Source organism: Catharus ustulatus, chromosome 8 (genome assembly GCF_009819885.2).
Source record: "Catharus ustulatus isolate bCatUst1 chromosome 8, bCatUst1.pri.v2, whole genome shotgun sequence".
NCBI classification, from domain to species: Eukaryota; Metazoa; Chordata; class Aves; order Passeriformes; family Turdidae; genus Catharus; species Catharus ustulatus.
Window position 1 is genome coordinate 20,309,925 of NC_046228.1, and position 27,296 is coordinate 20,337,220.

General features: G+C 38.9%; 1 long non-coding RNA gene across 2 annotated transcripts in view; it reads right to left on the bottom strand.

The window, feature by feature from the left end:
• Window positions 1-1,033: 1,033 nt before the first annotated feature.
• LOC116999576 overlaps window positions 1,034-27,296 on the bottom strand; it is a 59,098-nt gene continuing 32,835 nt past the window's right edge. Inside the window, exons 6-10 of one of the 2 annotated variants that reach the window (XR_004418583.1) lie at window positions 10,692-10,851; window positions 7,192-7,411; window positions 6,429-6,658; window positions 5,126-5,258; window positions 1,034-1,122 (exon numbers count right to left, since the gene is read on the bottom strand). This is a non-coding gene — a long non-coding RNA (uncharacterized LOC116999576). The remainder of the gene's footprint in view (window positions 1,123-5,125; window positions 5,259-6,428; window positions 6,659-7,191; window positions 7,412-10,691; window positions 10,852-27,296) is intronic. The other variant, XR_004418582.1, reaches the window with a different exon arrangement.

Here is a 27,296-nt window from a genome sequence, read left to right on the forward strand (position 1 = left end):
GGGTAATATGGAGCAGGATGTTTAGATGAAATCATTCAGAGACCTGGCTCTGTTTCCAGCTTTGCCACTACAGCATGCAGCCTTGTACAAAACATTTGTCCACTCTCTAGCACTGCCTGTATTTCCAGCCCTTTCAATTCAAGTAGCAGCTGCCACACATATCAGTGTCCACATATATGTTCTCTGTCCCTAACACAGAAAGTCAGGGAAGTCTTGATTTGTCTAAGTTTACTGCAGACCACATGTGCAAGAAATCCATGCTTCCTCAAAGGGAACGCATTGCTGTGCAGTTGTGATAGGGTGTGTGGGCATATGTTTCTGCTTGGCCTAATTAATCATTAACTTACTTCAATAACCAATTCTTCATTGGCAGGCTATGCTATCTGTTACTACATTCATGCACATATAAACAGGTTCACACATACAGACATCTTTGCTTGTTAAACACAGCTCATCATTTCAAGAGGGAACATTGTGTTTCCTAGTAAGTATAGGTAATGGTTAAAATAAGATTTTCCATAAAATTAGAAATAATTTATGAACCTGAAATACTTGCCATAAATGCATTACAATGCTACTTCAACTTTCTGACATCAGATTAGAAAGTTTATGAGTAAATAACAACAACAACATTAAAAGAGTATGGACATAGTCCAAGCACATTTCAGGTTTTGGTTTGAACAATTTTCACCATATGTTTACTTTCACTGATAAATTCTCATCTCTAATCTTAGGGACATCCCATCCTAAAAAGGGATCAGATCTGACATAGGGAGCAATAAGCTTCAGCAGTAAGGAGACTTTTCCCTTCTCTCTGTACAGGTAGAAAAATACCTTTATCTAGCTGGAAGGGGAAACATAACCCAGCAAGGTGCATAAAGTGTGCCAGGTCTCAAAAGTAAATAGTGAGGAAAATGCTAAGCAATCACTAAAAGTGTGCAACGTCCATGACTAGCTGTAACAATATGCTCCTCAGACTGGACGCCTTTTCTGTAATCCCACTTTTCAAGATCTGCTATTATTCCTACCTTAAAAGAGCAGAAATTGTCTCAGGACATTTTCTTCCCTTCCATTCATGAAAGAATTGAGTGGGGTCTTCTGCCCATTCTTGCCCCATCCACCCTGGAAAAGGACAGTGAAGAAGTTTTTTTAAAATTAAAAGACTGCAGGAGAAGGTTGGCTGTGATGTTGGAGACAGATTTTAAAACTGAAATTGCTGAAACAGTGTGGGATTAGAGGCAGATTTAACAGTTTACATAGAAAAATGGGAGAGAAAAAGTACAGGTAATGATAGATTTTTTTACTTCATGTAGAACTATTTAAAGCTGATTGCTTTGGATGAAATAACAATATATCTTCCTTAGCCTAATTTTTAATTTATAGAGCAATTTGAATTGTGCAGGAAAAGTTCTGAAATTTCTTCTTTGCATTACTTTCTGCCTGTTTTTTACCCAAAAGGCAAAGATACAACCCAGGGATGTGCTAAATCTAAAATTATTTGAAAATAGGGAACCAGAACCTTAGGGGACATAGGCACATAAAGCAAAAGAACATAAGCTTGTAATATTTTAGACCAAGGCCCATCATGAAATCTCTGACCTGTGGATTCTTACTCAGCACCACTGGCAGTTAAGTTTATTCCTCAGTATTTTCACTTGTAAGACCGAAACCTTGAAAGCAGTTTGGGAGAGGAGCAAAGCACTTATTCTCTGCTGGGATTTAATTTACTTTCTGTCTTTATTTCTGTCACCAGCAAGGGAATCTTTATCTACCCACAGCAAGCCTAAAACTTTTGCAGTGTGAAGGATCTGAGCACAGCAACATTAAAGAGAAACAAACAAACAAAACCAGAAATAAAGCAAAGATTGATTAAAAAAATGCAGATTCCTTCATCTCTCCTGCCTCAAGAAGATATAAGTTTGTAGAGAATGTTAGATCTAAGTTCAGACCTCCCTTGCATAAGGAATCATGGTAAATAGTGGTAAACTTAACATCCAGAGTTTGAAATAATAACAGTCATCATCATCATAATCTTCAAGCTCAGAGGGCATTTTGGAACTATTATTAAACTAATATTCCTAGTTTTGTCATTGCACAGGCAGATTTTTTTTTTCAAACTTCTTTTTTTGTCAAAGAATTAAGTAATATGATACATAATCCCCTTTTTAGCTTTAAAATTAAAGCTAAAATAATCTGGAAGGCTTCACTTAATAATCCAACTCAAAACATTCTCTAGGTGACATGTTTAAAGCTGCAGAATTCTTTATTCACAAACTCCCAAAATCTCCATTTCCCACCAGTGCAGTCTCTTATCCTAATGGGTGGGCATTTTACACAAAACCTGATTAATGCCAGAGACAGAGTAAAATAGTACATCCCAGGTATTTGTCCTTTGACCAATCTACTTGCAGCTGAGAATATATTAGCTCCTGCTGGGTCCCAGCTTGTCATGAGTAACCTGCTTTCAGTACCCAGTTTAGTTCTAGGCCTCAGGATCCTTCGTGGCAAATTCAAGTGTAATGCCTTGTTGACTCATCCTCTGTCTCAAGTACCCAAACTACCAATGTAATCCACACTCTGAAAATCAGGATTTTCTAGTCTTCTGAGTAACCACCATCCCACTGTGGTAGATTAAGTGCTGTGCACAAACTTTAGACGTGGACTTGCTTCCCAGCAACCAATCTACCAAGTACCTTAAGCAAGGTACTAGGACAGAGCACAAATCCTGCTGTGTTTCCCTTTGACAGTATAGTTTTAAATGTTATCACAACTAGTCAACCAAGACCCTTGAATCCTCACATTTGTGTTTTGCTACATAGTCTACGTCTGCCTCAGTCTGAGGCTTAAAACTGATGAGGGACAAGTAAGCTGTATATAGAGAATCCCTAAGGTTCTGAAATGTTAGATAATAGCAAGTCATTTGTAGCATTTGTTTGAAATAAACATACCAATTACAGAGAATTACTGAAAGACATACCCTGAGTCACACAGCTTTTGCTGTCACTTGTCTACTGAATAAACCACTCCACTCTGAGAATGTCAGTGCTTTATGTTAAAAACACAAAATATTCACAAGTCATATTTCTATGATGTATACCTTACAGGCATACAGAAACACTGCTGTTTAATTTGGGATACCTTTAATGTCCAAGCAAGGAGTCAAATTTCCTCTGTAGCTTTCAATGCAGTTTCAGACAGAAAGCAAAGCTCAATTATTTTATTTTGAGACTCTGAAAATTAAATGACTGTCACAGTCTAACACCAAGCTGTGAATCTGGGACAGAAGTCCTGCTGTTATGACTCCCATTTGAGGTCCTGTGCACCACATGTTCCCATAACAGGACACTGGCTGCAAGATGTAATTATTTCTCTTAAATTAAGAAATTTGTCCTGTCCTACCCATGAATTACCCTGAAAACTCACTTCATTATCTCCAAGCCATTAAAACAGTCACAGTTTTATTTTGTCACTGCAGCACTTCTTTAGGTGTGAAACTAGAGCTTTCCTCTGGGGTTGCACAGTATTTTAGGAAACCTATCTGTACACAAGCCTTTGTCTGAGAATGTTTATCAATAGAAACCATATCTATAACAAATCAACAAATAAACATTTAAAAAGGGTAACATGGTGCAGCTGAAGTAGGGAGAGAAGAGCTTCCACCTAAGGATTATGAATGTGTGAACTAAAGGTGTTAAATAAATAGTAACACAGGTTGTGACTACTGGGGTATTTACAATGCTGTCTTTGTGCTTATACTGGTTAGAGATCATTCCTAAGAAATAAGCACCTACCTTATTTAGCTGGTACCTTGCTTGACTGACTCTGATGAGGTGGACAAAGGCAAAGAGACTGAGTGTAATTTATCATGTGCACTTCAGAGTGAGGAGAGGATAACAACAGTGGGGACCTACAGGGCAAAGCCTGGGAGTACTGAGTTAGACACTGGAGTGCAATGACTGTGCCAATGCAATCTGACTGACCCAATGCAGATTCTCCTCCTCTGCATATTAATTAAGGGAATATATGTAAATGCAACAAGCCTTAAAACTATCAGTCATACATCTGGACCTTAATAAATAGATTTGGATATTGCATCAAGACCATTCCAGATTTATTGGCTGTAGCAACCATTTTAAGGACATTGCCACATGCCATTTTATCATACTGAATACAACAAGTGTATTCCGTGGTTTTCTTCTGACAAGAACTTCACTGTGATTGATTTAAGGACACATTCACTAGCAATTTTGATAATCACACAAAATCACAGTCCAATGTATGTACACCTATAATTCTGCCAGGTACATTCTTGTTTGAAAACCCATGTATGTATGCATGTATGTATACATATGTATATTCTTGTTCCCATGCCACATAATGCATTATGTGAAAGTCACTGTGCTTTGTAGCATCATCATCTGGTGATGCTTGAAGCTGCACAGATTAAAGAAATTGCTCCTCTTTCCAGTGGGCATTTAATTTGCCTAAATGTTAGGTGCCGTTTCTCTGTTACTTCATTGCAACTTGAGTCTGTGAAAGGTGCTTTGTGGTTATGGAAAATTAACTGCATATAGTAAAGCAAGACTATTAATAGCTTTCCAATACTTCCAGATAATAGACACACACATCCCTTCATAAGCTGGGTACATCAGAAGAGTCATTCCATGCCTCATCCCATGCAAACACTTATCCCTCTGCATCCCATGCAAATACAGTCTGTGGCAGGACAGCGCAATGAGGACTACTGCAGCAGAGTCAGAAAGAGAAATCCTATATGGTTTGCAGAAAATGACAGATGTTAATTTGAATATCCTTTTCATATAAAAAAATTACTCAGCTAGCTTGTAATGCTCTAGAAGAACTATTGTCAATGACAGAAATTGTGCTGTGTTGGGTTTTATGAGATAAATCTTCCAACATTCACAGAAGCAATTGCAATGCAAAAGCATCTCCTTAGCAAATAAATGGTGATCTGATGGCAACCATAGAGATCAACTTCAGCCTCCACGTACGACTGCTACCATTGTTGCCAGCACTTTTGATGGAGTAATATTTATTAGCATGTTGAAATCAGATGCTAGCAACAACACACTTAATGATTATGCTGTGCAAAGTTTTGTCATACCTTTGAGCCAGAGAAGCAGGCCTGCAGGCTAAGCTGTTTGTGCTGACAGAAGTCTCAAGTCTCAGATGAGAGGCAGGAAAGGAAAGGGAACTGAAAGGTTTTCCAAACCTCTAGCACCAAGCCAGCAACAGCTCTGGGGAAACACATTACAGGAATTACATGCTGAACAAGGCCCTGATGGGTTTATACACATGGTGCTGGCAGCTGAGTTTCCATCATCTGCAGAATTTGAATAGATTGAGAGGACACTGAGAGAAACTCCTCCAAAAGTAAGTATATGACAACAGTGAGTTGTATTCCCCTGGGGCCCTAATGGGACATTGAAAGCATGCACTGAAATAGGAAAGATCTTTTGGCTTTTTATTAATTTTATGCTGCCTACTTCTTTATTTTTTTTCATATAATTTCTAAATACTTATAAAGTTGTATATATTCCTAAAACACATCAATATGTAGTAAGTAGATATACACCAATCTGAGTTACTATTATTAGGAAAGAGAAAGAACAATCAACTTCTCATATTTAGCAAAAAATGCATTGGTGACATACTATACAACTAGAATTTTTATAGAAACTTATTCCCCTGCAATTCATTGCCTTAGCTTTCAGGAACCCTTAAACAGGAATGTAAGTGTGAAAAAAAAAAAAGTAACTGGAATGTGTTAACAGGATAAGTAGTAGTGAGACATCAGGACTCAGATTTTAGGCAAACCACCACCTGCACCATGAAAAGGTCTAGCAGAAATTTAGTATCTCTACTAGGTGACATCCTAAAACTGTTGCAATCTTCAGGCTTCATCAGGAACTCAAGAACTTTTCATAAGTTCTGGGTTATTTTTCTTTATTGTGATTAGGCAGAGCAATCATGGTAGAGCCTATAAAGATCCAGCGTCACTTCAAATCTTGCTAAGCCTTCAGTCATTCATCAACAGTAGGCTCCACCCCCTAATTATTATAAATTAATGCTGTGTGGAAAAAAATTTCCTTTATAGCTACATCAGCATGGCTCTCCGTGTTTTATTGTTGTTGCTCCATCTTTGCTGCAGCAGCCAGACACACACCTTAAGGAACCACGGAATTAAGCAACTTGGATATTGGAACCAGCTGAACAGCTCAAAGCAACTGCACATCCTGGAATGTGCAAATAGATTTATATCATCTATATGAAGCATATTTTATTTAATGAACAATAGACCAAATCTCTCTGTCTTGTGAATTCCAATTAAACAAATGAGCTTAACTCTCAAACTGGATACATATTAAAATAAATTTCTAGGGATGTATAATCAACAGAAATCTGACCTGATCTCCCTTCAAAATAATCAGTTCCTGTGCAAAAACAGAAGTCAGTGTTTCCCCCTCACTCTCCCTGGATGTAAAAAGCTGGTCCATATTAAATTAATGCGCACCTTTGACTTCTCAGTCTTTGGAGATTGAGTCTGTGTGTGGTCTGTTCTCTCTGTAGAATATGTCCAGCAACTCATGTGTGTCTTCTACATTTGTTCAACAGCCATGAGTGGCCCAGAGTATCCCTGCAAAGTGAGGCACATATGGCAATGATTAATGGAGGCTAAGAAATAAATAAATAAGTTGGGGGGGGGCTTTGAAAAGGGCACAGAATCGAAGCATCCCTTGAGTCTGATAATGAATTCATAACCAACTGTAAGAACAAATGAAGAGATAGTGCCTACGCCTAGAAGCAAGAGAAAACAAATTAGGCAGACACATTATGAACCAGGATTTATAACACAATAAAAATGAAGAATATAATATCTGGAAAGATCATAATAAAAGCATCAGCTTCCTGGCAGTTCTGAAACAGGCAGCAGGGCTGCTGGACTATTAAAGATAGCTTCAAACAGCAGTTGATAGAAATCAAGGGGAGAGCAAGAAAAATTGTATCCTTTATATTAACCTATAGAGTTCTGTGTTATATTGCAGATTGCACCTTTCATCTGTAAATACTTGCAAATTGTATGTGAAATATATGTACAAGAACAGTGTTGCACACAGAAATATCTGTTGTGATATGAATTGACACAAGATACACAGGATTCAGGCTTACCTTTGTGTTGATACTTGAGTATTGGCCCTTTCTCCTGGGGCAGGCTAGAAGGATCTGAAGTTGCTCAAGATGCCAGTAGACTTGTAAGGAAAATATGGGACAAAAGAATACAATAGCCTAGGCCAAACACTGGGGATCAGGAGTCTTCAAGTTGTCTTGACCATGGTCTTTCACTTACTGCTGTGCTCCTTTTTCATTTCTTGGAAGATGACATTTTTGTCTGTGCATATGAAAGGGGGAAAAGATGGGATTTCACATCTGCTGGGTTTACTTACCATGCTACTAATAGTGCGGTGCAGCCCTATGGCATTACCATGCCACACAGCCACCTCAAGTCTAGAGAAAAAAACATGGGGACTGCAAAGCAGCAGTCAATCCTAAGGCCTCTACTCTAGGGACCCCTGAGTGCTGCTGGCCTATCTCTGGGCTTCCTCAAAACAGAAGAAAATATTCTTGAAATACCTCTTCTTCTACAAAGATCTGACTATGATCTATGTTTGACCAGACCAAATACAAAACAGCAGATAATTTCCTGCTGATTCCACAATTTTCTCTATCATTTGGGCACAAGGCACTGTTCAGACACTCATCCAATGCACTGATAAGTCTCAGGAGAGATGGAATTATGAACCTCTCTGAAGCAGGCTGCCTTCTTAGGAGCAAAACTTCAACAAACCTGAAACAAGTAAGCAAGCTTTCATGTGACTTGGGTTTTCAAATTTTTCTGCTAAAAAATCTCTATACAGCAATGTCTATGAGTAAAATATATTACAGGTAAGGTTCTCAATACATCACAGTCTACACCACTTCACCACCACTGATACTGGCTGTCATAAGAAGGATGAGGCTATCCAGTTACAGGTATTCAATTTGAGTTTGAGTGTATTTCATCCACCATGTGCAGCTTTCCTAATGCTTATCTGAGAAGGAGACTGTAATTCATTTGACCATGTGCATTGAACAATTCAGATAGGGAAGAATATAAAAGGCAAAGAAAATGGTCAAAGTAAGAGCTGTTTTCTAGGTTTTTTTTCTATTAACATTTTGAATTAGCTGTGTGTTTTTACATCTTTGGCTCCTTTGGTTAAATCTGAGTATGATACCACAGAAAATGTCAACGCGTAGGATAGCGAACAGAAGAGCAATACATATTACATACATGTGTAAATACATTCTCAGGTCACTGCTAGGCTGATAAAACACTCATATGCTGTTCTTTGATTCGGTGACATGAGCACAGCTCCTTTACTGAATTATGATATTGCATTAATTCTTTCTAGGTCCAGCTGTTAGGCAGCACAACTACAGTTCCATTTGGAAGTCCTGAGCTTTGCACATGTCATAAATCACTGTGGCAGCAGAGAGATTTATGTGAACAATTCCTCATACATTCATACAAATTCATGCACCTATCAAAGACTGTCTTGTTTTGCAGCTCACTTCAAATAGCACCTGCAAAAGCCTGCTAAGTTTCAAGACCTGACATGTTCATTGAGGCAATTTATGCAATGAGAAATTCAGCAGGACCAAAGACTCACAGGACCTTCTGGAGAAATGCTGAACATGGAGACTCATTGTTACTTCCTTGTTCACTCTTTAGAGTCCCAAACACATTGGGTACGATCAGGTATCAAAATCAAAGTTATAGCAATCTGTGCATTCTTCACAGTCCCCACATTTTAAGGCATTCACCATGTCCCAGCTGCACTGGCATGGCAGTTTCAAGCAAGCAGAAGAACCAAATACATACTTAGCAAAGCTGATACACAGAAGAAAGAAATATCTCCTGACCCAGAGTTATGCTGAACACAAGGAACAAGTCGGGATTTTCAGAAAAGCTCAGGACAATGGACATACAACTCCATCAAATACTGGTTAAGTGACATCATGGTTGCTTGGGTTTTTTTTAAATACCAGTTGCAGTTATTCAAAGAACATGCCAGTTAATATATTTGGATGCCATTACTTTGGTTAATAAAAATAGGAGCCTAAGTCAGGCTTCTGAATCCATACTGAGGCATTGAAGTAAGTGTCCTGGTTTGGAAAAGTGCTGAATACCAGCCACTCCCACTGACTCAATGAATATGCTCAGCACCTTGCTAGCAAATCAGGCCCAAATTAGAGCACTGACATGAAACTATTAATCAGCCAAGTCTCAAAGCAGAAACAGTTCATCAGTGGAAGCAAGAAATACAAAAAATTAAGACTACAGGGAAGAGTGAAGAGATTGCTCTACAAAGTCAGCTTTAGATTGCTACAAGAGATTTTTCTTCAGAAGTTTGACATTATTCATTTATATAACAAAACAGTACTCTTTGCTTGAGTCTGCTTCAACAACAGCAACACCAGTCTCATATAATGCACAATGCATCCCCAGAGATTTGCACTAAATCAAGTGCACAAGAAAATCAAGACAGAAACTATGCAGAAGAGCTTTGAAAAATAAATCAAAAAGGCTATGCTGATTCTGCAGCACTGCTCTGTGCACAGATAAGCCAGCTCTCTCAAAAGTCATCTCAGATTGTTGCTAGGGCATGTGAAAATATACAGAAGCAGGATAGGAGCAATGTAGACATTAAACATCATCCATGGATATGGAAAAGAAATTACCTTCACTTCCATGAATTCTGTTATAACTACTTCAGCACTACTATTGCTTCAGCAGAGCCAGGATTGGGACCCTGTTGTTGAATATAGGATGTACTTCTAAAATGTCTGAACTGCCACTCATTTCATGATTACCTGACATAGGTTTTTCTAAAAAACATCTCTTCTGATTTTTTGGATAGATTTTGCACAGTTTTCTTTGCATATATTTATGTTTTCCATCTATATATTTTTCTATCTTGCCTTAATGTGGTTTTATAGAAGGGTAAACATTCAGTCTCTTTCCAGAGACACATGGCAGCCAAAAAGCTTTCCTAATGTGTCCCTTGAGAAGTCTCTAGGGCAGAGGAGTACCACATGGGATAGATCTACCAGAAAATTCCTTGTCGTACCACACTCAGTCTCTGCCACCAGTGCTGGGGGTTTAACCGTATGAAAGAAGATGTCCATATGTTCCAAAAATGTGAAAGCTCTGTTGCACCCTGAGAGGTGTGAAAGACACGAAAATTCAGAAAATATTCAATGCTATTCTGAGTTAGATGGTGGCATGTTAAGGCCTGAAGTTTATGAGATATTTAAGTCACCAAAACCCTTCCAGTTTTTGGCTGGCTGGATCAGTGATTTTGGCCTACATATTTTGGTAGACACGTCCCCCTCCGTAATGAATTTGATACAATCTTGTTTTAACAAATACGCACTTCAAACATATTATTATTTCCTGACATATTTTCCACAAAGTTCTACATATGTTTTGCACCTTATATTCATTATTTTAGGCAGCTCCCACCCCAGAGTACTTGCACTCCATGTTCCCAAGACAAGAAATTGAGTGACTAAGGGAAAAATGTATGAAAGAAGGTGGCATGAATAACAATGAAGATGGGTGTGCTCACATAAATCACAAGTCACCATGGTCACAGATGGCCTCCAGCCTCAACATTGCCAGGTGACAGTGATTTGTAGGCAGTGCAGCAGAGATAGCCTTGAAGGGGGTTTTGGAAGACAGTCAGGGGGTAGCTGAAGTTTGGCATGAGGTTTTACAGGAGATTGTGTCTAAATGAAAAAATGCAGAGAAAAAAAAAGATAAATGTTAGTGGAATAAACCAAAGGCACAGAAAATCAGGTATTGCATTAAATAGTGAAGGAAGTCTTAGCAATGAAACAGAAACTGCTCTTTTGGCTTTAAGTACCAAAGCTGATATTTTTTAAAATGAAACAGGATTTTTTGTTTGGTTTCAGTTGTCCAGCTTATATTACAAGCTTATATTAACAAGCTTGTTGGGTCTTTTTCCTCTTGGAAAAAATAGTGACAAGCCATGTTCTGAAAATATTAAGAACTTTCACTTGGAACATTGGTAAAAGGCCAAGTCTATTAGCATATAGTTAAGAAACAAGGTGCACATAAAATCAATCTGATATAACAAACACAACTTTGTATCCCTGCTCATCTATATTACATTTGGTAGCTTTTTCTGAATAATAATGTTAATGTTACTAGTTAGTGTTACTAACATTAGTACTTGTAATGTCACTAGTAAAATGTTTGAGGGCAAATTTTGTAGGCAAAGCTAATAGTTCTTCCTAAATTAACTGACACAGTTGAGAAAAAACAGGCAAGCTTCTGTACCGTCAATTTCCTAAGCCTTTGACAGAAACACTCCATCATTCCCTGTACATTTACCTTCCCTGACCCTCTGACACAAACATCTGAATATACCATTTAACTTGCTAGTAACATAACTACAGAGAATAACATAGTCTTGAGTAAGACATGGACATGTTCAGACAAGGAACAAACTGAGGAGTCTAAATTGAAGTTCCAAATAAGCATCACTCTAGAACAAATTTGCAAGCCTGGATCTCATCCTGTTTAGTATTAAGAGTCCATGGCTTTCATTGGTATCTGGGAGCTACTGAAAGGAGGGAGCACCTGCAAAGACCATTCAATTATTGAAGATCTTGAAAACCATTATTCAATTTATCTGTATATCAGAAGAGAAAGAGGAGGGCCAAAATAAAAAACAAAAAAACCAAACCCAAACACAAAACTGTTCACCAATTTCCTTAAATTTCTAGGAAAGTAAAGAGAAATTTCACACCTTCCTTAGTGACATGCATTGAGGGCAAGTATCCAAACATAAAACATTACAGTTTCAGGAGCCATGCACTGGCCCATTGGCTTCTCTCAATATTATTTATGCTAATATACAGAACAGTTCTTTCTTTGCAAGAGAAAGATTCTGAGCTTGTATCTGACTTGGGAATGTTGCTGTTTAGAGACTGAGTGGAGTGCTACTGTTCAAAGAAAAAAATTCAAAGAAGCTCATTGTACTTGAAATGTATACAACTGTACAAGGTTACCGAAGAAAAACCCGATAAAGAACTGATTCAAAGAAGAGAAAGTGCCTAACTATTGCCCTGGTTAGAAGAGCTCCTCCACTAACAGGTATCTGGTGTTGTTACTCAATGACCAAGCCTAACTTCAGCCCTTTTCAGGGCTTGAGCTACAGATCATTGCATTGGTGTGCTGAGAGTGGGAGGAAGCAGAAAGGTGCCAAGCTACAGGTTACTCTACCATACCCAGGGGACAGAGCAGGAATCTCCGGAAAGATTCTAGGGGAGCACAGGAGATTCCTTTTCCACTTGGTGCGTCCAAACTCATGCTGAGCACTTCACAAATGCTGTGCAAGGTTCATAGACAAGCTGGAACAAAACCAAAACTTCTCATGCAATCTGCCTCCCTCAGCTATTTTGAGCTTGTGTCAGACAGAAGTTTGGATATGGTTTTTCCAATTGTAGACTATAAAATCCAGGGATCATTTGAGAGCAGAGTTCTTTTATTGGGATGAAAAAGCAGCTAACGTCATGGTTCATAATTTTCACAAAAGCCTGAGCCAAATCTCACCAAAAGCTTACAAAATCCAAATGTCACTTTCTTGGTGTGTCCCTGACAGAGACAAGGAAACTAAAGCCATCTAAACCACATGAAGAGTCTTGGCAAACCAGTTTTGTTACTTCATGAAAAGGTCTGGACACAGTTGCAGAATGTGTGCTTATCCAAAGCTACTCAGCCATGAAAAGGTGGGGCTGTCACTAGCAGAAGTGTATTTAGTGGGAGGTGTTAGGCAGCATGGTGACAGTATCATTTAAAATATTATGTTATATTATTACTACTAACATTATTTATATTATTATTATTTAATGTTTCTAGCAACATATCAGACTACACTAATAATTTATATTTCTGCTGTCTCCTAATCTGTTAATGCTCGTCAGTAAATCAGAAAATTATGATTAATTCTGAAAGTACTGCTGCTCTATTTCCTAAAAAGCATATTTTTAAACCAAATTCTCTGCACATCACCATATTTATACACTAGAGATAATTTCCACTGAAAATATAAATAACTAAAAAAATAGTTGCATATTAAGACTTCTGATCATGAACCTCAAGACAGGCAGGCTCTGGTTTGTCTGACCTCCAGGCCAGACCAAATGTGATTATAGCTTTATTTGGCAAAATGCATGACTCATAATGGCCTCCTTCTCAAAAACTGTGTATCAGGATAATTCCATGGCTTTGTTTTCCAAAAATCAGTGTTGATGACTGAGGTCTTTCACAATACTCACAGCTTTCCACAAAGTATTAAAATGAGAGATGTTTATATAAAGCTGGCACCCTGAATGCACTAATCAAGTATCTTGGTGACATAAATGCCAAATTAATTAAATCTGGTGAGGTAGAAACATGTCCTGTAGCATTTTTTACATGACATTAGGAACGCAGTAGCATGGGAGTTCAGAACAGAGCTGTACTATGTATGGAAAAGCAGCAAGGCTAGAGAGGAGAGCAGCAAAGAGAGTGAAATTATTTTAAGTGATTGCTGACTGCAGGTGCCCAATTTGAATTTTCTTGTGTCTGTACTTTTTCCCTCAAGAGCTCAATGTCTGCAGTATGCAGCATCTTTGAAAACAGTTTTTAAGTTACATGGATTTCAATTTAAATAGATCAGGGATGAGGACTCATTCAAACTTTTTTTTTTCATTCAAACTTTCTTTTTTTCCAGCTCTAACATCAGTGGTGCCATTTTCAGCAATTTCTTTAATTTCTTTCATTTTTCTGACAAAGAAGAATTACTTATTTGGAGCTCAATGATATTCTGGTTTCCTGATTATGCAACTAAACAGCCATAAAACAAACCAAGGATGTGCTCAGCACAGCTAACATGGAATGGGAAAATGGACCTGATCCGTCACTGCCTTCTGGGTGACAATAGAAAAGGCCTTCTCTGATTCAACTCCTGTTTCTGCATAGTGTTGGTTGAAATTTATTCCTCCTTTGTAAAAATTGGGTGGACATGTTTTTCTTCTCTCCACCCTCCATGGCTAAAGCTTCATCTCATACAGTACTCTGTTGACAGATTCTTCTGTTTCAAGGCAGCTGCTTAAACATACCTCAGGAATTAATTTCTCTTAGCATAAAAAGCCCTGGCTAGTGGTATCAGAGTGCAGTATTTCCTAGTCACAGCCTTCAGGTCACTTTACATAAAGCTGTAGCATAAGGAGAATATTGAAGTTTCCCCAGAGGAAATAATTTGATCGCAAAGTAGAGTGTATGTCTCAGAGAACCATCTTTGGATTTATGGTAAATGCCGATAAAAATCTAGAAAAATCAGTGTGAACCTATTTTCATCTACTCATGTTTGAAATTAATGGTAAAGTTATATATCAAAGGCAAAGTCATCCAGTAGCACATTGCCACACCTCCTTATCTCCCAGATGCATAACTTGTTTTTACTCAGATAATTACTACACAAAGACTGTAAGTCTGTCAAATATAATAGAAGTGGGAAAGGGGCCTGTTATGCAATGTTTTTATATCCCAAATACCACCTAAAGACTGGACTGTAGAGGTGAAGGATTAATTGTTTTTAGCTGTCATATCTTGCACATGGCTTCTCACATTAAGCACAAACTCCCTTTACAAGTAATTGCAACAAAGGGCAGATGAATGACAAATCGATTTGTTTTGTGCTGATCCACATTTAGCACAGCATCCAACAAAAAATCTTCCTCTCCAAATTCTGGTTTTGTGCAAACTAGCATTTGTTACAAGTTTATGTGAATTTCCCAACCTGAATGAGAGCAGTAGGACTTGCATGAACTTCCACAATCTGTGTCAGAACCAGCACTGGAAGGAAACTTGTCTCCCAAGTCAGGGCATCAGCGGTGTGATGTTGACGCTGCAGCCCCAGTTCTGGAGGGGAGGCTGCACATTGGAGGTTAAGTGCATCTAAGTGGATGGTACTGGTCTGGCAAATTCTGGGTTTTCCTCTTTGTGAATGCTTATTGCAGTTGCTCAAGGGTCTACTAGATGTTTCAGCTTCTAGTGCTCCACCCAACACAAGTGCCAGAGACCTCCTCACCAACAGAAATGTTACAGCCTAGTGTCTTCCAGACAAAACCAAGCAAATCCTAGGGACTCTGAATCAGCTCTGTCCCATTGAGAGATGTACTATTTATAGATCCTCTAGGAATCAGTCCACACATAAGCAACCTCAGCAATAATTAAAGTGATAGCATAGATGCCATGAACTTTTATACTACAGTTTATATAATTTTGCTAATAAATGCGTCCAATCGCAGCTTAAAATCATCTGAAGGTTTCAAAGCAGTAAATCACTGCAGCATGAGAGTGCTAGCATTGATGAAGAGGTGTCAGCCAAATCTCTTTTATGGGAATTCCAGAGCCCAAATCTCTTCCTATTGCAGCAGGTCCCAGGAGGCTGCAGAGAATGGCTTTCCCAGTAAAGATGACCCTGGGTCTGCTCAACAATGATAAGAGCTCAAAATGCAGGCAATTTGTCCTGTGTTGCCTTTAGCAACACTGATATGAAAATAATGATAGATACCCTTGTGATAACAACTCCTGGCTATAGCCCTAGCTGGGCTATTTTAAAAGAGAAACAAGCCTTTTCCTTTTGCCAGCACAGACACAGCTCAAAATAAAGGCTGCAAAAGGAATACCTACCTGCCTCTCAAATGGGTGTGCTGGGAGCTTGCCTGTACTGTTGGTGTGTGCTCCTGCAGCAGCATTAGCCAAACATTGCCTCATTCTGCTTCAGCTGCCTGGCTCTGGGAATGGGGCAGTGTTTTTGTAGCAATGCCATCTGCTCTCTTCCAGTCATGGAGGATGTTGAGGATAAGCTAGCAGCAGTGGTGATTCACTGCATCCCTCCTACCACCAAGAGCAAGCTGTTGTCACTGATTTGCATTTTAGTTATAGGCAAGTCTCTTTGCCCCATGCTCATTTCTCTTCCATAGTTCACAGGAAGCAGAATGGGATGAAAATTACTGTCCCAATGACCTTCGAAATGGACCTGGGCTGGCGCCAGGTTCTCAAATGAAGCCACCAGAAACATTGTGCAAGGCCCGTACAGTTTCAAGTAAGTGTTAGTCCTGTTGTCATGAGGACTCCATTCACCGTGCACTTTCTATGGCCACATGTGCTGTCACTAGCATGGATTGATCTACATTACTAAGTGTTTCATAAAAGTTTACAGGAATCAAATACCAGAAAACGTGTGAGCATCATATTACAGTTTACTACCACAATAATTCTGCAGCTTGCGCTGAGGTTTTACTATTGCTTTCCAAGCAAAGTCTCCAGACACATGAAAGAATTTTCTGTACTTAAGTAAATGCTGTTTAAGGAATAAGACAACCTCCAGCAGGAAAAGGAAACTCCTGCACTACTGGATGGGAGAGATGCCAGAGTATTTCATTAAAAGGAACAGAAAATTGATGATTGTGTCTATCTACATGATGTGCGTTCAAACACTCATTAAAGTGTTCACTGTTCAAAACACACACTAAAATCACAACACTTAGCACAATACATTTCAATTGCTCTGACCAGTTTTCTAGAATCCCTGGACTTGTTAAAGCATTTTCCAATACACATAAATATCCTATTTTCATTACATTTCTAAGCCCAAAGATCTGCACCCAAAGAATAAGGATATGCAGGTACTGCTAGAGGCTTCTCACTTCTAACAAGTCAAATTGACCTCTTGAAGAAAAAGCAGCTGCTTCTGCATTTAATTTCTGCCACTAGTCTTTCTAATTCTTTGTGAGACAGACACAGTCACTATTATTTGTTTTTAATAAACAAGAGATCACTGATATTGATGGAAGGAGAGACCAAGGTCAAATACCTAAGTGGTGCATGTGGATAGCTTCTTGTGTCACTGTTAGGAATAAGAGTCACACATCATCTAGAGAAGGCAAAGACAATACTTTAGGTTATGGAATGAGGTTGTTTACATTTACATAAACTTCAGGAAGAGGTTATAGATTCATGCAGTACTCAGGAGGATAAATCCTCACTGGAGGATAGTAGAGCATTACTGACATGGATGGTACCATTTACAAGACAAAGAAGTCTCACAGTTAGGGGTTAACTTCAGAGAACTACAAGTCACATACACAGTGCTTAACAGAACACACAGGAATATGTACTGAAATCTATGAGAAGGGAACATCAGAAAAGTAACCTAACACCACTTCTCCGAAATCATCTGTTCTGTATCTACCCTGACCTTTGAAAGACTGAATTCTGTAGCTGTCAAAGCTGCCCTACGTGTGACACTCTGCAAGAAGCAGGCTCAAAACCCAGTGAATCCACTCAGCAGGGGACTTCTCCTCTGAGAGGGAATCCTTTTGTAGTATAAGGAAATTGCAGCTGTTCCTTCCTCAGTTCCTGCTATAGGAAATGCACCTGGAAAAGTTAGCAAGGCCTGGACAGCAACAACTCCTCTGTTCCCTGCTTCTGGAATAACAGGTCAGCCACTCTTTTCTATAACTTTTAGAAAAAGGTATGAGCTGACAAATTTTGCTCGGACAAGTTTAGTACAGTTTGCCACAAAAATCTGAGAAATTAGTGTGTTTACTGCACCCCTAACCTTGTTTCCAGTTCTATTTCCATCCACATCCAGTGCTTAATTACATTTGAAAAAACAAGTCTTGTATGATGCAAGACTTCCAGGAAGTTGGTGTTTCCAATTAATTCAGACCCTTGCTAATCTGCTCACTGTTCCAGGGGCTGGCACAGAGCTCTTTGCTCAACTACCATTTGAGATGTATATGCCAAGATCTTCTGCTGAAGGGAAACAGAACAGGATTTAAGTTCATGGTTTTCTTCTAAAATTGGAAAATTCATTTCAAGCCCTGTAGATAAGCATTTGTAGCATCCTGTATAAAGAGGAGCCATATTATCTTAGGCTAATGACACAGTAAACAAAAAGGCTTGCCCTATTCCTATCAGTCAGTCAAAGTAATAGGAAATTGTGGAAGTGTTTTTAAAGACTCATTTAAGCAATAAGGGACACACTAGAGTCTTCTGTACTTCTTGTCTCATGCCCATCACTTAAATATGAACATTCAACACCTCCCCTGAATCAAGTGTGGTTGTGAGGCATTGCTCAGTTTGAGTTTTCTCCATAGTTTTGACATGGATACAACTGCCTTGGAAGTACTGGAGTAGTCAGACATCAATTCAAGAAGGGCACTTGAGAAGAAGGGCCTCATGTCTCATTAAAGTTAACAGATCTGAGCACATGGGCTGCTGCAGCTTTGCTTATCAGCATTCAGTCAAGCAACTGTACAAGTAATGCATTTAGGCACATCAGAGTTCTTGCTGCATCAGTCTAGTCATGCTTCTGGAACGCTCAGTTGAGTCTAGCAAAGTCTAGCAAAATTATCCTCAGACAGCTAAATTAGATTACTTGAAACTCCAAAAGTCTGCAAATTAGATGGATGGAAACCAGCAATCCTATCTTAGACAAGTTTCTTAAGTAATAATTTTCCCTCTGCTTTCTTCTCGTACATTGCCTGCAATGCAAAAAAGGCCCAATGCAGGACTCTTTCAAGAGCACAAATAAAAGAGGACAAGATACATAAGATAAGAAAACTCTGGAATCTGACTTTTTAAACAGTGTTTTCAGCTAAGAAAACACTAGCCATTATTGTATTAGCCATTCTTGACTTAATCAGCCTTTCCTTAGTGGCTATGAAAGTTGTGTTCCAGGAGATTTAACACACGGAGAAAAATAGAACTAATTCACTTGTAAAGGAACTCCACTTGTGTGTGAGATTATTCTAGGTGTGAATTAGCCTAAGTAGTTTATCTCCAAGCAATTTTCAAACTCCTGTGCCAGCTAACACTTGGCCAAAAGCAGAAAAGTCCCTGCCAAACCTCACCTTAGAGTTCAGCACAGTGCTGCATCTTGAAAACCCATTCTGGGAGAAGGGCTGGACTTGGAGGTGACAAACAGGATAGGAGAGTTCAATGCTATGTGGCCGCTCCTCAGAGTTCCTTCCAAAAATAAACTACTACACCCTTTAAAACAAAATGTTGACCATGCAAGACATTAAAGCCTTCGGCTCAGGCACTCTTTGTACGCAGCAGGAGGAGATGTTATCAGAAGTAGCCTAGCCAACAGAAATAACTGTTAAAGCAAAATCCCTTTGTGACTGGCCCATTGTTTCTGAACACCCAGCAAGAAGCAAGGGGTGTCCCTTACTGGAATGGAACAAACCTGTGTAACAGCAAGAAGCTTTGCAAATATCATTAGCTACTATTCAAAACAGCAAGACATTAGAAAAACAATGTGAGCGCTTACATATGCTTTATCACTTCTTTGCACTCCCCACACACAACTGTCCCAAACAATAAAAGGGCAGGAGGTTGCTGTCTAGTGAATGGAAAGGATATTGCAAGGCAGGACCTCCTGAAGCCAGGCTCAGAGTTAAATGCAAACTGCTGCAAAATGCACAGCAGGAACCTGCAGTCAGACTGAAGTTCAGGTTTCACTACTACACCAGGGAGCAAGGACATGCAGGGACATTTATCATGCCTTGCACAGATAATCTGAGTTTGGAGTAGCAATGCCTCTCTGTGCATCTGAGCACAGACACACTCTGGCCTATGCAGGTTCATTAATACAGTGTCAAAAGCCATCTGTGCCATTTGGAGATTACTGTTTCCTCACTGGGGTTCCAGAGACACACAGGGGTCAGATTTGGTGACTGGTCTTTGGCACATCATCCACAGAACAACCCTCATTCAAAGCATATGAAAAAGTCACATAGAGGACAAACAACAAGCTATGTTATTATAGCTGATAGAGCCAGAGCAACATATAAAACAGGAGAAGTAGCTGGTAGGAGAAGTAAGAAGATATGAGATAGAGCAGTCCCACCCGAAGATGTGCTGCCAATATTTTAAAATAACATCTCCCAGAAGCGTTTCCCTGTCATGTGATGGATCCCACACAGGAGGAGTGGCTGTGCTGCAGAGGGAAGTGCTGGGTGGGTCAAGGAATCTGTTTGCTCTTCTCTTGTTTTCCCCATTTAAACAATGTTTTTATAAACACAACCAAGGAGGGAGGTGGCTCCACTTGGCAGACAGGCTCCTTCTGAGTAAATTTGCTAAAAGTGATTATTCTCTGCTCCTGAAAGCTGTTCTGAGCATACTCAATTGCTATGCACAGAGCTCAGCAGGTACAACCCAAAGCAGTGTTGAAGGCTTTATGCAGGGAATTAGATTGATCCTTCCCCCAATATTCCTTTTTCGGCCTTCCAAAAGTAACTGTTCTTCCAGTGTAAGAAGATGTATTTTAAAAGTAACTTCATTTTACTCCTAAACTTGCTTGCATGAACCTCAAACAGATTGTATGACTAATAACCAGAAAATGTAATTTGGCATGAAAAATCACTTTCCTCTTCAACAAGGGCTGGTTCCTGATATTCCAGTGACCATCCTCCCAACACACAGTTATCCCAAACCTTACAGACTGACACAGATATACTGAGTTTAATAAATATGCTTTCCATTCTTTCCCTATAATCCTCCTCCTTTTAGGCATTCACATGTTATCTGAAACCTTTTCAAATTCTCAGAAACAGAAGAGATGTAAAAAGTACTGCAGTGCAGCAAGGCTCACTCCTGTTCTCACTAGGAGATGCAGTGTAGGAGGAACTTGCTCTTAAATCAGCCGTTTCAGTCCTCTTCTCCCACACACATATACATGATGCTTAATTATAACTGACATGTATTTCTGCTGCAGGGATTGCTTTACGTATTTCAGTCACCTAATGCTAAAAAAGCTAAAATCTTATTTTAGTCCCAGACCAGGTTCTCAAAAATCAGAGCTAGCTCGTTTTATGTTCAGTAAGAGGGAGACCTTATATACATTCTGTCTTTTCACAATCGATAACCAGGTGTGGAATTATCCTCTGGGGAAGAGGCCTAGGAGGGCTGAGAGACTGAGGCATTACAAAGCTGCTTATTTCAAGGCCTCTCATGATTCATGCACTATATGATTAGCCAGAATCAGCCTCTAGGGTTAAGCTTGCAGATACTAGTGCAATATACAGAAATAGTAAGTGACCTAATCAAGTATTTTGCTACTTAATACATAGCCTAATTAAGATATTATAATATTCAGGAAGTAGCATAAGGTCCATGACCTGTAAGAGATTTCTTGTAATATGAGAAAATCACATTTGTGTAGGTTTAGAGTAATTAACGAGAGGAAACTGGCATTAGAAAAATAAATAAATAAGTACCAGAAACATGCAGGAATGTTGGCAAAGAAATACAGAGGCCCTTCAGCAAATTCAAGCAGCACTGTGATCTGGGCTCAAAATAGTTCCACAAGTAAATTTAGCATCTTTGGTGCATTAATAAATCCATGTGCATTGCATGTAGAGAATGGCACACACAGCTGAAGATACTGAAAGTAAGGGTAAGGGAAACAGTTTGTGTTACCATCAGGTATTTAAAAGAGTCAGGTTCTTCACTCAAGGGTGAAACAAAGGTAACCTTGCTTCAGAGAAGACAAGACAAAAGTGGATTTGTGCTCCATTCAGGACAGAATTCATGGTGGTCAAAACATAGTGGCAACAGGCAAAGTCTTACTTCCAGTAGCCTAAATGTAGTCTCCTGTTTCAACAGGCTGAACTTGTCAAAAAGGCCTGAACGAGGATAAGAGTCATACCCCACTGCTTGAGAGGGCTAGAAGTCAGTTCAACATCCTTATCAGAGATCAGAGGGTTCAGCCTGCTCCCACTGGAGCCAGAAAAAGGAAACCTATTACTATAACATACTGCAGCCTCTCCACAATGCACATCTAAATGTAACTACAGTGCAGTCTGAGGTTGGCACTGAGTATGCCTTACCCAGACAGCTCCCCCCCATGCAAGGGCTTACACCAGGCCATGACATTCCTCATTTTAGGACTCTGATCCCTCTGATCAGTTTTTAGGTTACAAACCACTATTGACAGCTGGCAGCCAAGACTCCCAGGGTGCATGGAAGTCACACAAAAACACTGAATAGTCCCCCAAAGGTATGTGACATTCCTCTACCTCAAACAGCAGAACATCTATACCTGCAGGTGGTCACAGGCTAGGTAGCTAGGGACAAACAACACATCTGAATGGGAAGACTACTGCAGTTTTCCATGGCTAACATCAACTTAGGTAAGTAAAAAAATTACCAGAGGTAAATCACAACATTGCTTTGGCATACCATGATCCGATATTTAATCTTTCAAGGATTCTCCTTCCTCCACTCCCTTAATGCTGATAGTACCACTGTTTTCCAGTGGTCAGTGTTCCATGACTGGGACACAAGAACATGCACTTCCTCTAAGAAGGAGGAAGACAATAAGGAACTGTTGGAAAACTTGAGAGTGAAAGCCAGTCTTGATATAAGGATGTCAAACTACATGAAACCTGCTCTATTCCAGGCATATTTTGCAATTATTCACTTATCCACAGCATTAACAGTTTACCTATCATTTCTAGCTTCAATTTGCCAACTTTCATTTACCACAACTATCTCTCTGTGCTTTAATCTGAGACAGCTAGGTTGCTTTTCCTTTGTGAGATATTTCACTATGCTAACTTCAGCTAAAACCATGAACTCCAAGCATATTTCATTATGCAAATTGCATCAGATTTCAGAGCTGTACTGAGAAAGTCATGTTCAGTTCATTATATTTGTAATAGCAATTGCTAGGAAGTCCAACAGATAGCTGAAAAGCAACTGTGGGATTTTTTTATCAGGGGTAAATGCAGCTGCATGAACAAGATAGAAACGAAGTTCTGGCTTATTTCAGAGACTGCACCTTTATAATTCCCCCTGAAGGATATTGAATGGCTAAAACCAGGACAAATTCAGTTCTGATAAAAGCATTAGATTAGAAAACATTACTGACTCCATAACCCCATGCACAGTGTAGTGTAGTAGTTGTGGGGCGGCTTTTTTTAATACAGTAACCTTGTCTAGTCATCATTTACCCTTCAAACTTTCTACTTAAGCTTTTGAATTATCAGTTATATCTTCCCCATACCAGTAAGAGGCTTTCATTTGGTTTGCATTTTTCTTTAAATTAATCAGCATGGTCAACTTTGAAGCTTTACCCAAAGTGCAGTTTAACGCAGTTATACATAACTTGCCAGGTCTTAATAACTCTGTGAAGGTGAAATGTTTAAGTCAATTTTCTTCCTGAGAGATAGATTTTGAGTACATGGTAATTATCATGGCTTACAAAACAAAAAGGAACCTGATCATCTAAGTTGCTTTACATTTAGGATTTTATTCCTGAACTGGTTTTAAATATTTTAAATACTCAGAAATACATATAACAGGAATGGAATTGCTGTTTGAAACATTACAAAAAGCAATAAATCATCTATTGCACTGTGTGATTTCTACAAGACAGCAATGAAACATTCACATCTGTAGGGCTGACTGAACATATTTTGTAAATAAAAGGTATAATCAAAAATGGCCATCATTTTACCCTTATTATAGATCATGATGCAGTGATAGTGGCACTGAGCCAGTCTGAGAGGTATGTTGTGGATACTCAGCATATTATCAGCATCTCAGCATAACCTCACATTAGATATTCAGGTAGGAGTAAGCACGTTAATGCAGTCACGTATTTTTAAAATATGCATTTTAAATGTTCTCAATCTGGTAGGCCTTAAGCAAGTATTCCCTACAGAGAATATTCTGGTAGTCATTTTGTGCATTCATGTTACTAGGCAACATACCTATCATCCTACACAGCTGGCCTTACTTGTCCAAGATCATGCAAAGAAGGATGACATTGCAAAACCATAAGCAGAGCTGGATCAATAGACTTGGAAGATCTTGGAAGATGCTGGAGCAACGGAACAACATGACTGTAAAAGTGTTCTGATGACGGTAAAAGTGTTCTGTGACTGCCAGTTTGCACGTAGTAGGTAGCACTATAGGAAGCCTATGGACTGTCTAGTGTCCCATTTAAATTCTTCTGCTGAACTTACACCTACTTGTGCAAGATAGACTGATTTTTTCACAGGGTGTCTCTTGTGAAATACTTTTTGCCTCCGCAGTTGAGCACATGACTCTGTTTTTAGGTTTCCTATTCATAGCTGCAAAAAGCTGCTAACAAATGACATTCAGGGAATCTCAATGAAGCAGGTAAGAAAGATTTTTCTTAGAACTTCTACATCACTCTTGGGCACAGATATTTTATGTCCAGGTAAAGACAGACATCTGTGCTCCTTAGTATTCAGCTTCAGAGAAAATAAGACCAATTTTTAAACTTGAGAAGCAACATCCTAAGACAAAGTAGCAGTAAACCTGTAATGTTTATAATAATTTGTACTAAGTATAGAGGATCACAGTGGATCCACACCCCTTTATGGCTGCAGCACATCTCAACCTGATGTTGTACACCTGTGTTTAGCTAGAGCATCTGAAATATTTTCATGCTGAAGTGTCAGAATTAGACCCTATATTCATTATTCTATAAATGACCCTGTTGAATTCAGAGAACCCTTCCTGAAAGCAAGAGAACATTAACAGAGTAGGGAACATTTAACAGAGTTATAATCTATATGTAAAAGTTGTTCTAATACAGATTTTCAACTGTGTTCTATAAAGTCATGATTCTAAAAAAATCTGCAAAACAATTACATAATTGCTCATGAAAACAGAAATCTTCAAATTTGTTATTGTTTTTTGGGTTTGCTTTTTTGTCTTTTTGTTTGGCTTTGGTTGTTTTTTTGGCGGGGTTGCTTTGGTAGAAATATATTTGAATTCAGACTTTGAAATCAGAATTATGCTCCATAGTCAACGTTTGAACTCCTAAAAGCATGAATAAATTGATGAGCTTATGCCAGTTATCTCAAGGCTGTTTTACACAAATCACCCACCATCCATGTGCATTCCCCTGTACTCCATGGTATCATTTGTGGCTCACTGTATGACTCAAATCACAGTCACTACACAAAATCATGCACAGCTACTGGTGCAGGCACTTCTTGCAAAGATTTTAGTCTTCTCTTTCTAGGAATGTTCTTGTAAGCAAGATTTGCATGGACAAATACTAACAGAAAATGGTAGGATTCAGAGTTGTCAGGTGGGTGGGTTGGTTGGTTGGCTGGGGGGGGATTAGAAGTTGTTTGCCAGCCTTTATTCTTGCAGATGAAAAGGTTGTAGCATTTCCCTATTTCTGCCATACACAGGTTTATGTCCTACACTACTATAGCTATTGTCAGATGCCCAAATGCAAGCTGTAAGTCAGCCAGGCTGTGTCAAAGCCTAAACTGGCAATCAGTGCAACTCTTCTGTCTCAGCTGAGGGATAATTAACACCAGCTGAGGATCTGGCCCTTTACGTGCTGTCAAAAGAGAAGGGTTGTAGAAATCCACAGAATCAGGTTTTGTGTACATTTCCTGCCATTCTTTATCTCTAGTTTTCCACTGGCCTATTTCATATTTTTATGAAATGTCACTCCAATTATATTTGGTTTTGCAGTTATATAATTCTCCACACCCTCCCCCAGCCCTGATTTGAACTACTGCTGAAGATTCAACTATAAATAGACTTGAAAAAGTCTAGAAACAGTTCTCCAATTTTCAGGTACTAAGGAATTTCATTCCCTTCGATTGCATGGTAACTAGCTGGCTGTCAATTGAACAGCTTGAAAAAAACAAACAAACAAACAAACCCCAACTGCAGACAAATAAAGGTTTTTGAAGCTTCTGCTGTTGATACTGCAGCACTATACCACAACAATAGTAACTAGCCCAGACTCGCTAACTCCAGCAGCTGAAGTGCTCACTGTTATTGCTATGCAGGTTATCAGATCCATGACAATAAGAAAATGCAATGTCCCACCCCCACAAACTGCATGTCTTCTGCAAGGCTCTGTGAAAAATCAAGAACTCAACAGCATCAACTATTTATATAGCACAGCTCATTTTTTTCTTTTGGATTCATTTCTAGATGAATCTATGGTCTCAAAAATGATGGATATCTCTGTCCACTATTTCCATTAACTACAGCTTCAATGACTTTTAAAAGGATTATTATTTTACTCTTTTGTAAAGGCTATGCTATAATTGCATTAATTTTAGGAGTCATTAGGATTTCAGCCCCTTCAAATGCACAAATAAATTTGCAAATTTTCTGACCTAGCCAACTAATATTATTAATCCATGCACTTCAGAGAAATAGGAAATAAGACACACTGGATCAAGATTAAAATTCCACATGACATTCAGAAGGGCTGCAAAACTAAGTTGTAGACTGAAGAGAAGTGGCAACTACTTTACGCCAAATTCATCACTAGATTAAACAGATGTAATTTCCAGTTATGCAAAGTTGCAGCCACTTCTTATGAGAACATGACCTTTTCCATTCCTGTTACTCCTACCTCCCCCTGTCCCCAATCCCTTCTTTATTTTGGAGGGAAGCCCAGGATGGTGTGCACTAGTTATGTTTTTAAAATACTCCAGTTTTAGTTTCCACTAAGAGGTAAGAAAAGTCAAAATGCACATTGCAGGGCCCTTATAAATGGCTAACATCTAAACAACAGCCCTACAAGAAGAACAGACTGAAAATGGTAGATCTTACAGGATGTAAAAGTGATGAAAATGGAGTAATCAGCGTTTGGCTGAAAAATCAAGGTGCACAACACAGTACTGTTTCAAATACAATTCTTCATTGATTAATAGCAATGTGTCACATTTTGCTCAAGCAGAAAGCACTGAGAACTTGTAAATAAATGCTAAACAGCAGGCTAAAAGTTAAAGAGGGATTTAGTTAGCAATTACTACACAGAGACCTCAATAATCTAGGTATCCAGAGACTTAAAGTGTAAGCAAACCAATAGGTCAACAATATAGGCTTTTCTATTAATCTAATAGAGGCTTTAAAAGCTATCTGGACTAGCTATCTAGGCCTGGCTGTTCTGCCATCATTTAAAGATTTTTGTGGTCTCTTGTCATGCCAATTCTGAGCTTTCTCCAGGACAAAACTGTTGAATATAACATTGAACAAGGCTACGGCTTAGGATGTCTGTTGCTTGATTTTTAGTGTACTTAAAAGCCTGGATTAAAACCATTGCCTTTTATCCCTTCACTTTCAG